At 44.7% G+C, this 14054-nt stretch overlaps 1 pseudogene; it reads right to left on the reverse strand.

Moving 5' to 3' along the window:
• LOC139572614 (PC3-like endoprotease variant B) overlaps positions 1 to 14054 on the reverse strand; it is a 143462-nt pseudogene that overhangs the window by 34316 nt on the left and 95092 nt on the right.

The following is a 14054-nucleotide window of genomic DNA, read 5'->3' on the forward strand; positions in this document are numbered from 1 at the left end:
CTGGAACCTCAAACCCTACCCTCAGCTCCATCCTCCATCCACAGCCCCACCGGTAGCAGCAGGGAAGGTAGACAAGTGCAGCCCTGCTCTGCAAATGCATTCACCAGCCAGCCCTCATCCAAGCAGGCAAAGCACTTAATTACTTAAATTGATCATTATTAGCTTCAATTAGAGAGGGACACTGGGGGGAAAACAAGGTCCTGATTCCTGCAGACAGATCACAAGCAGAGGTGAAGGCAGAGGTGGCTCAACTAGCCTCCAACACACACATCCTATGCCCTAAGCAGGGGTGGAAGATGCATCCTCGGTAGAGCCGCAGTAGAGAGTACGGATAGGAGAAGGACCCCCCTCTACCGCCCCTCCACGGTGCCTGTGTTTGTGTTTCTGGGGCGCTGGGTGACCTTTGACCTCGGGCTAATGAGAGCGATAACGAGGATTAAAAGGGGGCGACTGGAAGGTGTCTGCGAGGGGGTTTAAACAATTACACTCTGCTGCCAACGCGCCTTTTCCTCATGACTCAGGAAATTACAGTCGCTCTCTCCTTTTCTGGCCAACACAAAAGAAAAAGGCTTATGGAAAATAATACATTATCCGGGGCCACATTAACTTGGATGTAAATCGCTGCGCAATTATGTTTTAATAGGCCTTTAAGAGAATGAGTAATTGGGGGTGATGCTGGTGAGGTTGATCATGGTAACCCATCTCTCTCCCTCTGTGGCCAGCAGAACAGGCCCTGGCCATTGTGTGTCGGTCGAGTGGAAGTGTGTGTACAGTATGTGTGTGTGCGTCCATGCAGGTGTGTATGTATATGGGGTTGAAACCTAAATGATATACAACTGACATTTCACAGGTGGGTAGAGAGCGAGAGAGTGGCGTGGACATGTAAGGGGACTTGGCCTGAAGCGTTGAACATCATGACATGACATGAAATGGAAAGTGTTTAGGCTTTTACTAGCATCAGCACTTCACTGAATTACATAATTATATACTAGATATTAGGAATATATGAAAAAATATGGTTCACTAGAGATCACTTTCATTTCCCAGATCTGTTTCCATTCCTCGGAAAATGACGTTATTTTCCGGCTTTCGGTTCTATTCCCTAAATCGGTTCCAACCCACAGTATGTACAGTATGTGTGTTTTTGTTAGTATGTGTGTGTGATACAATCGTCCCCCTCCCCTGTCTTGCTCCAAAACATTGATGAGCCTGAAAAGATGAGCGTGAGCCTACAGAGTGCCCTCTGACCTCTAACCTCTGGCCCTAGACAGTGACCTGTGGAATATCAATGTGTGTGTTGGCCATGCAGGGCTGCTGCGGGGTGTAGAGGGATCAGAATCAATGTGAGGAGAGATCACTATAGACAGACCCACCTAGTGGAACACTAACTAATGAGACTGGCCAAGAACACTCACACAGCAGGGCGGACAGCAGGGAGGACAGAGAGCAGAACAGAGAACAGGGAGTGGGGAGGGAGGGAGAGGAGGGAGGGAGGGAGGTGAGAGAGAATTTAATTGTTTCCTTCAAAGAACAAGCTAGTCTGGTACAGAGGAGTCCCCGAAAATCTCATAGGCAGTCTCTATCCATAGTAAACTGTACTAGCACAGTGATGCAGTGGCACACATTTATATTGAGCCAATACACAAGGTGTATCAAATATCATTAGACCTGATCATTTCAAATTGTTGCAAATTGTGATGTAATTGTATAGGTATTTGCATGATTTCACATTAAAGCTTCACATTTCCTAAGTGTCATTAATTTAGATACTCTCCTTCTATAGAATGTTTTAATAATCACTTTTACCTCTGATTACCCCCCACTCACAATTATATCAATACCGCATGTTTTTCTTTACACTACAGGAAATGGTCAAGCAAACCTAAATACTTCTGGATGTACTGTATCTGTATAATCACCTCAACATAATTCACAACAAAACAAGACCATATGCACATCTGTTCCACTTGGGGACCCACCAGTCACAGAGATGTGAATTCTGATGAGTCATTTATCAAACTGCTCACTTTCATCCATTACTGTCAACACTGTAAAGGCACTTAAAGGACTACTTTACTACAACGCCTGTGAGTATGCAAATTTAGCAGACTATATTTCAGTACTTAAAGAACTCTCCGTGTATAGTTTTCAACCAACCTTCTCGTATAATTCTCTTAGGTTTCTGAGGCAGGCAATTTGCGCAAACATCCGGAGTTTCGTTTTAAAATAACCAAGCTAGCAAGAAAATCTGTTTTATTTTGTGGTGAGGCAGTCTTCCAGCCCGTAACCCCCTTAAAAGTGTGTCCAAATGACAGGAGTGTCAGTTGTACACAAGCCCCTTGCAATACAGGCCCAGACCAACCCACACACACACACACACACACAATGAAACATTATTCTCAGATGTAATTAAAAGAGACTTGATACTAATCAACATATAAGACACAGCTTGAACTTTCTATTCTCATGTTCAAACTGTTGATGGGAGAAATAAATATTGGACGCCATATACTCTCCTTATTATTGACATAGTTTATCAGTTTGTCTGCAACATCCTCTTAACCAGGCCTACATCGTGTGTTCTACTCTGTGAGATCCCTAACAGTGTTTCTATGGTCTGCATTCTGTCTTCTATCCCAGATACTCCTGTTCTGGTGTTCATGGTTCTTCTGTCTGTGTGAGGGTCTTTTATAGCCCCCCCACACACCTCCCTTTCCCTCCCCCTGTCCCCCTCCAGCTGCTCTGTCACCCATGTCGCCAAGGGGACAAGGAGAACGTGGCGTTTCCCCTGGATCAAAAATTTACGAGCAATTAAAAGGCGGGCGATGCGGAGCATCCATCAGCCGCTGCTGCTGCCAGGATGGGTGAAGGGGCCGCAGTAAACCACACGCTATATACTTTTATATCTGTTTTCTCTCCAAAGAGGGAACGTTATGGCAAAATTATGTTTTACGGTCCACAGTTCTGCAGGGATGTAGACATCTTTCATGAAACGCTGGCTTGGAGGTCACAGCCCGAGGGAGGGAGGGAGGAAAGACAGAGAGGAGTGTTTGCGGTGTGCTGTGTTGTGTGTGTTTTGTATTGATGTGTATGTCTAGTTATAAGATACAAAACAAGGAGGATCTTAGTGTGTGTAAGAGATATGTACCATCCTATGGTCCATTAGTTACTATGAGGAGAGTGACCTGATTACCCTGTAGTTGTTTAAGAGGACACAATTCAAATGTGATCCTCTTCATTCAAAGACACACACACACACACACACACACACACACACACACACACACACACACACACACACACACACACACACACACACACACACACACACACACACACACACACACACACACACACACACACATACATACAAAAATGCACACAAACAAATGCACACACACATAGACACACGCAAAGATACATTAACACTAATACACAACAATGCACACCAACTCTCATGCATCACCACATTCTCTCTCTATTTCTGTCTCTCACTTTTTCTGGCTGTATGCGACAGGCCTAGACTCATTTGCATCCTTAATTGCATTGTAATGTACTTTTAATTTGAAAACGGAGGCAATTAATTATTTTGATATGGAACAAAATGCCGCAAATGTAAACATTCTAATAGTTCTCCATGAGCGGAGCATCATTTTTCAAAAAGGGGGATTGGAATCTTCTCATTTTTTCTTTCGTTTTTTTTATTTTTTTTATACCATTTCGCTTCTCATTCTCCTTGATATTCACTTTGTCTTTGCAGGGACGGCACCATTTCTTTGATCTTTTCTCTCAATTATTTTCCATCCAATCTTCCACGGTGTAATTACAATAGTTTTACCTATTCTATCCAAAGAGATTAAAGGAAATGAAGCCTGTTTGGACGTGCAGTGCTTTGGACTATATCCTCTCCAAGTGCTGACACACCTCGACGTGCTATTTCTGGGTCAGACACTTCAAGTGAAGATACTAACCAGAGATACATTTTCCCACTGTCAACCACATGATCAATAGGTGTCAGTGTTCAAAGGAATACAAAGCTGTATGAGAGGGTGCCAGAGCAGCTTCATTTGTATGGACCTGGGCTTGCACTGACACTGTTACTCTGTCAACCTGATAAACCCATTTCACAATGAAATAGGATGGATGCATGTTATTTTTTGCTTTTTTTCTCCAGCTCCATCACTCTCTCTATTTCTTCCCCCTCCCTTCTTCCAATCTCTGCCCCCTTCTCTCTCTGCGCCTCCTTCTGCCTCGCTCACTCTGCGCCTCCTTTTCCGCTTCCTCTCTCCCCCTCTCTCTCTCTCTTTCTCTCTCTTGCTCCAGAGGGGGCAGGCAACTCACTGACATCCCAGCAGGCCTAGCAACAGACAATAAATGATGAGTGACAAGCCTTTAGACCAATAAAAGCGCCGCCATATTTCATGCACAGTAAATCTGATTGCAGATTGCGCTGGCGTGTGGCGGCTGACATGTTTATTGTCGCCGTGGCGATGGGAGCTGGGGGTCGGTCTACGCCATCAGTGTTTCTAAAGCTCCGTAGTCTATATGGAGGTCACACAGATGGAGTTCTGGGTATACACCCGCCCCCCTTTCTCCTCTACATCAACCTCCTGTGAAACAACTATTCTATCGCAACCCTAGAAGCCATGCAGTTGCTCCTATCACAACAGCCATCTGTCCTCAATACAGCACACACATGTCCCCAATGAAACCTTTAGCCTACCTTGTTAAACTAAACTACAAACTACACACGTACACAACACATACACATATATCATGCGCAGAAATACTCCTCCCAACGCAGCTATAACTCAGCTACAACCCCGACAATCGTTCCTGAAAAGTAAACCGATCCTCAGAGAAGCAGAGGAAAAAAACCCTCCCAGATCCCACACCCTACGCAACGGACTTCCTTACACCATAACCTCTTTGTGAAGACTCATACGTTTGCCATCTTTAATGTGTCGTGTGAATTTGTGATGTTGTTTCTGTTTTGTTAACCATGTTTTTCCCCAATCGTCTTCAATACACTTTACCATCGTAGAATAAAACTGTTCTTGACCTGAAGAAAAACATGTTTATGTGATTGAGGCAATAGCCCGCATCATCACACTCTCCCCTAATTTCTACTGCAATACAATATCTCCTCTTAGCTTTAAGATATGTTGTATTTCATCCCCATCTCCCATGTTAAGTGACCCTAAACCCATGCACTGCTCTGACGGTCTTTATCCCAGCAATAAACCATTAGTTGTAATTACTGAGAACAGAGCAACAATATGATCAGGGCATTACCAGTCCTCAGCCACATTACCTAAATTTATACATTTCAACAACAACTGCATTGTGATGTGATGAATCATTATAATCTAATTAATCTATTCTTCTCAGAGAAACAGACTGGTTATAATCTGTTTTATTATACTGTATATATCGCCAAGAGAGAGAGAGAGAAGGATTAGACCGAAAGAAAGAGAGAGGAAGGAAGGAGAGAGAGGAAGGAAGGAGAGAGAGAAAGAAATACAGTAGAAAGGCGGAGACAGAAAGACAGATGGAAAGAAAGAAAGATAAAGTACAGAGATGAAGGGAGAGAGTGACTGATAAAGATGCAGTGAAAGGGGGAGAGAGATAAGAAAAGAGGGGAGCAAGGGGGAGAGAGATTTCGAGAGAGAGAGATGAGGAGAGAGAGCAAAAATACATTACAACTCTAGACTGATTACTGCAATGCCATTGCCCGGCTGACATTGTGAAGGCGTTGTAAAAGTGTTTATACGACATCTGGAGGAGCCTGCCGCTTACAGCCTCTCTCACTCTGCACTTTTTTTAACTAGGCAGGTCAGTTCTTATTTTCAATGACGGCCTAGGAACAGTGGGTTAACTGCCTTGTTCAGGGGCAGAACAACAGAGTTTTACCTCGTCAGCTCGGGGATTTGATCTTGCAACGTTCCGGTTACTGGCCCAACACTCTAACCACTAGGCTACCTGCCGCCCCTCATTAGGAGAGAAGGCTTTCATTTTCCTGAGCCCTGCTCGGTGCAGTAAATCACAGCATCTATACACGCTCAGACACACTCGTCAGACACATGAATGGTGACACTAACAACGCTACTTCTGCCCTGCCAAAATAATTTATTCAGGTGTCTGTTTTACAATGTGGGTGTAATATCAGTAGTATGGTGTAGTATCTGAGGTATATATATGTGTTGTCTGTAGTGTAGGGTGTGTTGTGTAGGGTACAGGTGTTGTCTGTGGGACTGTTTGGCTGTAGCGTGTGTGTTTTCCATAGGTGTGTGGTGTATGTAACATATGTCCCTAGTTCGTATGTGTTTGTGTGTGTTTCTGTGTGTGTGTGTTTCTGTGCGTGTGTGCATGCGTCTATGTGTCATGTTCATGATATGTCAATGGCTGTAGTATGTGCGTTGTTTGTAGGCTTGGGGGTAATGTGTTGGGGGTAATGTGTTACAAAAGTAACAGGTTATGTAATCAGATTACTTTTATGAGTAACGGAGTAAAGTAGTGTTCTTTTTTTTAAAATTGGGTAATATTATTACAGTTACATTGTCAACTAATGCATGCGTTACTTTCAGAATCCTATCTCTACTGGGCGCGTTTCCATTATCCGATCTCAACTTAATTTAGTTCTCGCAAGCGAGTGGAGAAAGGCTGTTTGTCATGACAGCTACCTCCATAAAAATGTATAGAGGGTTAACCTCTGCTCTTTGCCATTGATTGCTTCTGTGATAGTGGCACGTGTGTCATCTATACGTCTCTATGGGTCCATGTCCGTGCGGTCTATAACCAGAAATGGAGGCTCTAGAGAAAGATTTAGAATGAAAAGTTAGTAAATCTGTACAGATCTTTGGCTAATAGTATATATGGATAATTAAGCAGCACGTGTAGAGTAGCACAGGAAAGCAGTGCCACAGATGAAAGGAGAAACCAGTTATCAAACCTGAGTTAGTAAGTAGCTCGCCTTGCTCCCCCCGATAGTCAAACAATTTATCAGGAAAGTAACGCAAAGTAATATAATGAGTAATCTCACACATTCATTTCCACACAAAGTAATATTGTTAAGTAACATGTTACTTTTGTTAAACGCAACGAGTAATATGTAATACATTACTTTCCCCAAGTAACTAATCCCAACACTGGCTACAGTACAGTATATGTGGTATACATGATGTGTGTGGTGTGTTTACACCGTGTGTGTAACTAGTACCTGTCATGGATGTGGTACCCTGCTCCGTTGACACAAAATCCTGGCTCTTTGGGGGCGGGGACCTTGGCTGTCATGGCGATCAGATGCTGCACATCCCACCATGTCAAGTCAGGACTGGGAAGATAAAGACGAATACAATCAAATACATGAATGTACAATATGTGTATTGTACACTCCATCAAACCACAGCAAGAAGCATTCCTTCCTTTATGATGAAATCTAGAGGGAGTTGAAGATACACAAAAACACATGTAGGCTATACACGATTTGGTATGAAACACATGTATATTTGGCTTAGCATAGAAAGTGGACACACACATGAATAAGTGCACATGATTTGGGCCTGCCATTGTGCCCATTACTGCACATCCTCTACAAGTAAAATAATATGTTTAAGTCATTTCAAGCTTAATAAAGTTGGCGAAAACTAAGAATTCAACGAAGTATATTGGAGACGTAACAAAGGGGCTGGCGGAAAGAATGAACAGAGGATACTTTTAATCCCGAGCAGGGTATTCTAATACAGCAGACTCAAGTGTCATGCCAAGCAATATACTAATGGAATCCAATTAAGACCTTTAAACTGCACAGAGAGCTAGAGGATATTAGCTCCGTTCTCTCTAACAAAAGACCAAAGGGTCGTCAAGGAGAGCCTTTTCAGGATATAAAAAAGCAGAAAGGAAATTGGGTTTTCTCCCTTTATCCACTCATTATCGCTGGCTAAGAAAATAGACTTGAATGGAACTTAAAAACGGTGTTGACCACCCATCTCTAACATTAAGTTCTCGGACTAGGTAGCACTGGTGTCGGCTTCGACAGCCAAAGAGAAGCTGTCATGTCTGCTACGCGAAAGCACAGCAAAGTTGATTAAAGGTGTTTATTACGGTTGTGGCGACGCCGTATCAAGCTCACATACTGTACACGTTGGTGTCCTTTACAGAACACGATCAGCTTGTAGCTAAACTGTACAATATCCAACTACAATGTCCAGTGTTTCGGTTTCAAAATAGTGGCTCGTAAACAAATCCCATTTAGACAACAAGCATGTGTTTCAATTGTGGAATGAGGTTCTACCTGCTCTATACAACTGTAATTTGACATTTATATGTATGTCATTTAGCAGACACTCTTATCCAGAGCGACTTACAGTCATATGACAATCCCATGGCCATGGTTAATACAAGAACATCCGTAATGCAACACCCATTTGTGGTGCTGGAAGATGTAATCTATGGGCAGGAAATATCAGGCTCAGTCCAACCAAACCAATTCTATCACATATAGGGGGATAATGCTTTCAAAAAGCTTTCCTTTACAATAGAAAACAAAACAAACAAAACACTGGCAACCAGCAAGTGCAACCGGCGAGTGCTACAGTACACCATAGGAGTAATACCACTAATAATAGAAAATATCAAACATTTAAAAAAGGGAGAGCACAGCACAATCCATTATTTTGAGCTTTGATTTCAAAGGGATCCAGAGTGGGGAGCTTGGCTTTGTACTTTTGAACTGTTGCTCACAGTGTGTGTATGTGTGTGTATGTTCTGTAGTAAATATAGGCAGTGCTGTGGCGTGATTCGGTTAACGTGCACGGTCTCCCCCACGCCCCCTCCACCCCCCACCCCTCCGGTGAAATCAGAGAAGCCCCCCCCGGCCCCGACTGGTTTGCATAAAGCAAACTAAATTACATTTGCTTTGCTAAATCAAAGCCTGTATGGTATTCCAAGCTGCTCTCTCTGGGACAAATTACTTCAAACGACCTCCTTTGTATCATAACAGAATAAAAAAAATCATCCCAATCAGCGCCTCTCCAAAACCCTCGACTCGGGAATTAATTATTGAACCCTGGCGTGGGTTTCGCTGTCCCTTAGCACACAGTGACACAGATCTATTTATTTGGAAAAGGGCATTTTGCACTTAAAAACACACTATTGGCTGGGAACCTGATTTCATTTCTCTCTGTCTATTTGTGAGTCTGTTTTCTCCCTCTCGCTCCCTCTTTCTTTCTCTCTCTCTCCCCCTCATTCTTTCTCTCTCTCCCCCCCTCTTTCTTTCTCCCTCTCTCTCTCTTTCCTTCTCTCTGTTTTGGCACCACATCTCTGTTTTCCCCCTACAGGCATGAGCAGGGTTTGGGCCACAGCAGAAACAACCTCAGAAAGCTCAGAAAACCTCCTGGCATTTTACCCAGGACAGCCAGAGACAGAACTACTAAATATGCCCCAAAACCCCCCATCGCACCCACCCTCTGTCCACTTGCCAAGCCCCACAAACTCTCCCAAACCTTGAGCAGACGTCTGAGTGAGTGAACACACAACTGTTTACAAATCCCCAGTTAATAGGATCACCCCTCATTGACTTGACTGCTCTGATGCGTCTGATGTAATCTATTAGCTGTATGATAGTCAGTGTGCTGGGCAGATCAATAACCCTGGCCTTCTTATTACTCCACTGTGTACTGTTACTCCTCTTTACTGCTGCTGGTTAGGAATAGCATGCATGTTTAACGGTGTAGGGTGTGCGTGCGTGCATGCTTGAGCGTGCATGTGTGTCTCTCTGTGTGTGTGTGTGTGTGTGCGCGCGTGGTGAGTGTGTGCACGTGGTGAGTGTGTGCAGGCACGCGCGTGCGTGTGTGTGTTTACGTGTGTGTCTGCGTGTGCATGTGTGCATGCTGGCGAGTTTAGGAGCTGTGAGTGTGTGATATCTGTAAGAGCGATTTCCAAGCGAATGTTCTGTGTTTCTTTTTTGCCCCCTAATAGGGGAGGATGTTTCGTGTGAATCTGTGTGTGCATGCTGGAGTATATTGCTGGTGCTGTGTATACTTGTGCGTATGCATATGTGTGTGTGTTTGTTCTGAGTGAGTGTGTGTGTGTGTGTATATGTTTTCGAGTGTGTCTCTAGCTAGTAGGCATAACTGTGTTTCCAATTAAGTTGAACCACAGGCCGGATCAATGCGGCCCCTCTGTGTGTAGGAATGAGCAGCCCTGGGCCCTCGGAGCATGCCCACGAATAATTTATCACACACACAGGGTCTGGGCAGGGGGGAGAGTGGGGAGGGCAGGGGGGAGAGTGGGGAGGATGGGGTGGGGAGGGGGAGACGGGGGGAGAGCCACAAGGACAGAGTGTCCAGCCCACAGGAGGAGGCAATGCAGCAGGGATAGAGAGAGGGAGCGAGAGAGAGAGAGAGAGAGAGAGAGAGAGGAAGAGAGAGAGCGATAGATGGAGAGAAAAAGAGAGCAAGAGAGGGATCGAGAGAGGACGAGAGAGATAGGGAGAGAGAGCGAGAGAGAGACAAGGTCAGGACCCACAGGAATAACATTGTCCCCGTTAAATCATTTACATGAAGACAGAGCAAATCAACAATAAACTATTTATTTCTGCACTGTGGAGTCTACAGGGAGGAAAAGAGGGGAAGGGAAAAAATAAAAACTAGGGTAAGTACAGAGGTTAAGGGAAAGAAAGGGATAAAAGTGCTGATATATATAGATTTACGCAAAGCATACATACAATACAGTGATCAATATTTCCAGTTTTTCCTATTTTGAGCAATGACTGAGGGGTACATCTGTGTGATAAGTGTGATGCTTTTCATTCAGAAGGATATGATCCGTTAGAACATGGCACTCTAGCCTGGACTTGACCATCTCATTTTAGGAAGCGAACATACACTCAGCTAGGGTACACATCACATTAGGATCTTCTGAAGAAGCACATCAGACCTTACAGGAAAGAGAGGGAAGAGAGAGAGAGACAGAGAGAGAGAGAGTTGAAAAAAGAGAGAGAGAGAGAGAGAGACTACACACAGTCCGACACACATCCACACACTCATTAACTACACAAATCAGCACTGCACGGGTTGTATTTAAAGGAGATCACAGGCATGCAGTTATTGGACGAGGCCTAATTGATAAAACCATTAGTAACACTTGTGCAGATAACAGATAGGGAGAATCCTAGTCTGCGCACAGTCACTCCAAATGGGCTCACTTAGGCTTAAAGTACGCCACATTAAAAGATTATGGCCAAACGTGAAGAGTTCCTATGACTCTGGCTCCCATTTCTGGGAGGATTAATAGGGACAAAATGAAGACAGAGCAGGGAGAGCAGAGCAGAGATGATGAAGATCCTGTCTTTTAGTGTGTTTCTGAGGTTGTGGGTGAGGTCCAGGGACTGTTGCATGTAAGGCCCTGATAATACGCAAACCACACATAATACCCCAATCATCAGTTTGTGTCTCAGGGAGTGTTTGAGTTGAGACCAATTAGAGGGTGCTGTCCCCACTGAGAACCCTAGCTGATTGCACACGACACCAACCCCTACTGAGCACCCTGCTATCCTGCTCTCAGTGGCTCAGACAGATAGACAGACAGATGAAGATGGACAACGCAGAGCGGAAGAGAGCAGACAGAAGGTGGGAACAGAGGGAAAGAAAAAGAAACAGGGTTGGAACAGACAGAGGAAGGGGGAGAAAGAAAGAGAGGGCGAAAAAGTGGGGTGGGGGTGGAGAGGTGGAGAGAGAACGAGAGAGAGAGAGAACTGTCAGTTCTGTGATTGGAGCAAATTAAAAGATCATTTGTTTGCGCTCATGTGTCTGAATATGGGACCTTTCCCAGAGCGGGGCTGGCTGACCCCTGGCTGAGCACTGGCCACCAGGGTTAATGAGGAATCATCTCTCACACACCGTCCTCCATTAATAACCTGACCACAGAGTCACACCACATACTCACACACAGACAGAGTGACAGGAGATGCTTTAGTCTCGCCACTGGCCAGGCCATCATTGTAAATAGGAACTGGTTCTCAACTGACTTGTCTGGTTAAATACAGTTATAATAAAATACAGTAAATGTAAGGGTAGAGCTTGGGGTTGTCATTGGTGATGGGAGACTAGAGCGGTACAGACAGACTCTAAGTGTGTCGGGAGCGGGTAAAAGAGAGGGATGATAAAAGGTGGACTGAAGATGGAGGGAATGAACAGAGGTTGAGAGAATTAGTGGAGGCAAAGTAGCCAAAATGGTGTTGAGAATGTTGAGAATGTAAAAGATTGAAATAGACGTACAGAATATTAAAGAGCTGTAAAACTGATGAAAGGATGGAATGAAGTATGTGATATTTACATAGAGGGACTAAAGTAAAACTGGAAAAGAGATTTGGAGTCAACACATTGAACCAGGAGAAAAGGGTTGGAGAGTAGACAGAGATAATTATTTTAATTGCACAGTGTGTGTGCGTTTTTTTTGTACTCTGTTTGTGAAGTTGTGGGTGTTATGACAGTACTAATGTGTGTGTGTGTGTGTGTGTGTGTGTGTGTGTGTGTGTGTGTGTGTGTGTGTGTGTGTGTGTGTGTGTGTGTGTGTGTGTGTGTGTGTGTGTGTGTGTGTGTGTGTGTGTGTGTGTGTGTGTGTGAGTGCATGTGCTCTGCTCAGCTCCATTAAGACGTGAGAGAAATATCGGCCCTGGGATGTGATATATAGAATAGGCTGTGTGATGCAGGTCATACAAGCCCTTAACCAGTAATGTCCTGGGAGTGCAACTCGCCCAGGGGACCTCCGGTCCATTTTACGGCCAAGCGGGCGAGACTGGACGGCGTGGCATGACAGGTGGAGCGGTAAAGCCCTGCCCTGGGCTCATCAATAACACTGAGGAACGGCAGCAGGCAGAAGCCACGGACAGCTACAAAGTTACAGAGCTACAATCACGACTAGGGCACAAGTCCACACACCAACGCAGTGCAGAAAGAGTGAGAGAGAGAGCAAGAGAGCGAGAGCGAGATTAGGAAATTAGGAAATACACTATATATACAAAAGTATATGGACACCCCTTCAAATTGATGGATTTGGCTATTTCAGCCACACCCATTGCTGACAGCTGTATAAAATCAAGCACACAGCCATGCAATCTCCATAGACAAACATTGGCAGTAGAATGGCGTTACTGAAGAGCTCTGTGACTTTCAATGTGGCACCATCATAGGATGCCACCTTTCAAACAAGCCACACGGTCCCGTGTGGCTCAGTTGGTAGAGCATGGCGCTTGCAACGCCAGGGTTGTGGGTTCTTTCCCCACGGGGGGACCAGGATGAATATGTATGAACTTTCCAATTTGTAAGTCGCTCTGGATAAGAGCGTCTGCTAAATGACGTAAATGTAAATGTAAGTCAGTTCATCAAATTTCTGCCTTGCTAGAGCTGCCCCGGTCAACTGTAAGTGATGTTATTGTGAAGTGGAAACATCTAGGAGCAACAACGGCTCAGCCGCAAAGTGGTCGGCCATACAAGCTCACAGAATGGGACCGCTGAGTGCTGAAGCACCTAGCGCGTACAAATCGTTTGTCTGCTGTTACAATACTCAATACCGAGTTACAAACTGCCTCTGGAAGCAACGTCAGCACAATAACTGTTTGTCGGGAGCTTAATGAAATGGGTTTCCATGGCCGATCATCCGCACACAAGCCTAAGATCACCATGCGCAATGCCAAGATTCGGCTGGAGTGGTGTGAAGCTTCCGCCATTGGACTCTGGAGCAGTGGAAACGCACAGAGTGATGAATCAAGCTTTACCAACTGGCAGTCCGACGGACAAATCTGGGTTTGGCGGATGCCAGGAGAACGCTACCTGCCTGAATGCATAGTGCCAACTGTAAACTTTGGTGGAGGAGGAATAATGGTCTGGGGCTGTTTTTCATGGTTCGGGCTAGGCCCCTTAGTTCCAGTGAAGGAAAATCTTAAAGCTACAGCATACAATGACATTCCAGACGATTCTGTGCTTCCAACTTTGTGGCAATAGTTGGGGAAGGCTCTTTCCTGTTTCAGCATGACAATGCCCCCGTGCACAAAG

Source organism: Salvelinus alpinus, chromosome 4 (genome assembly GCF_045679555.1).
Source record: "Salvelinus alpinus chromosome 4, SLU_Salpinus.1, whole genome shotgun sequence".
In the NCBI taxonomy this organism is placed as follows: Eukaryota; Metazoa; Chordata; class Actinopteri; order Salmoniformes; family Salmonidae; genus Salvelinus; species Salvelinus alpinus.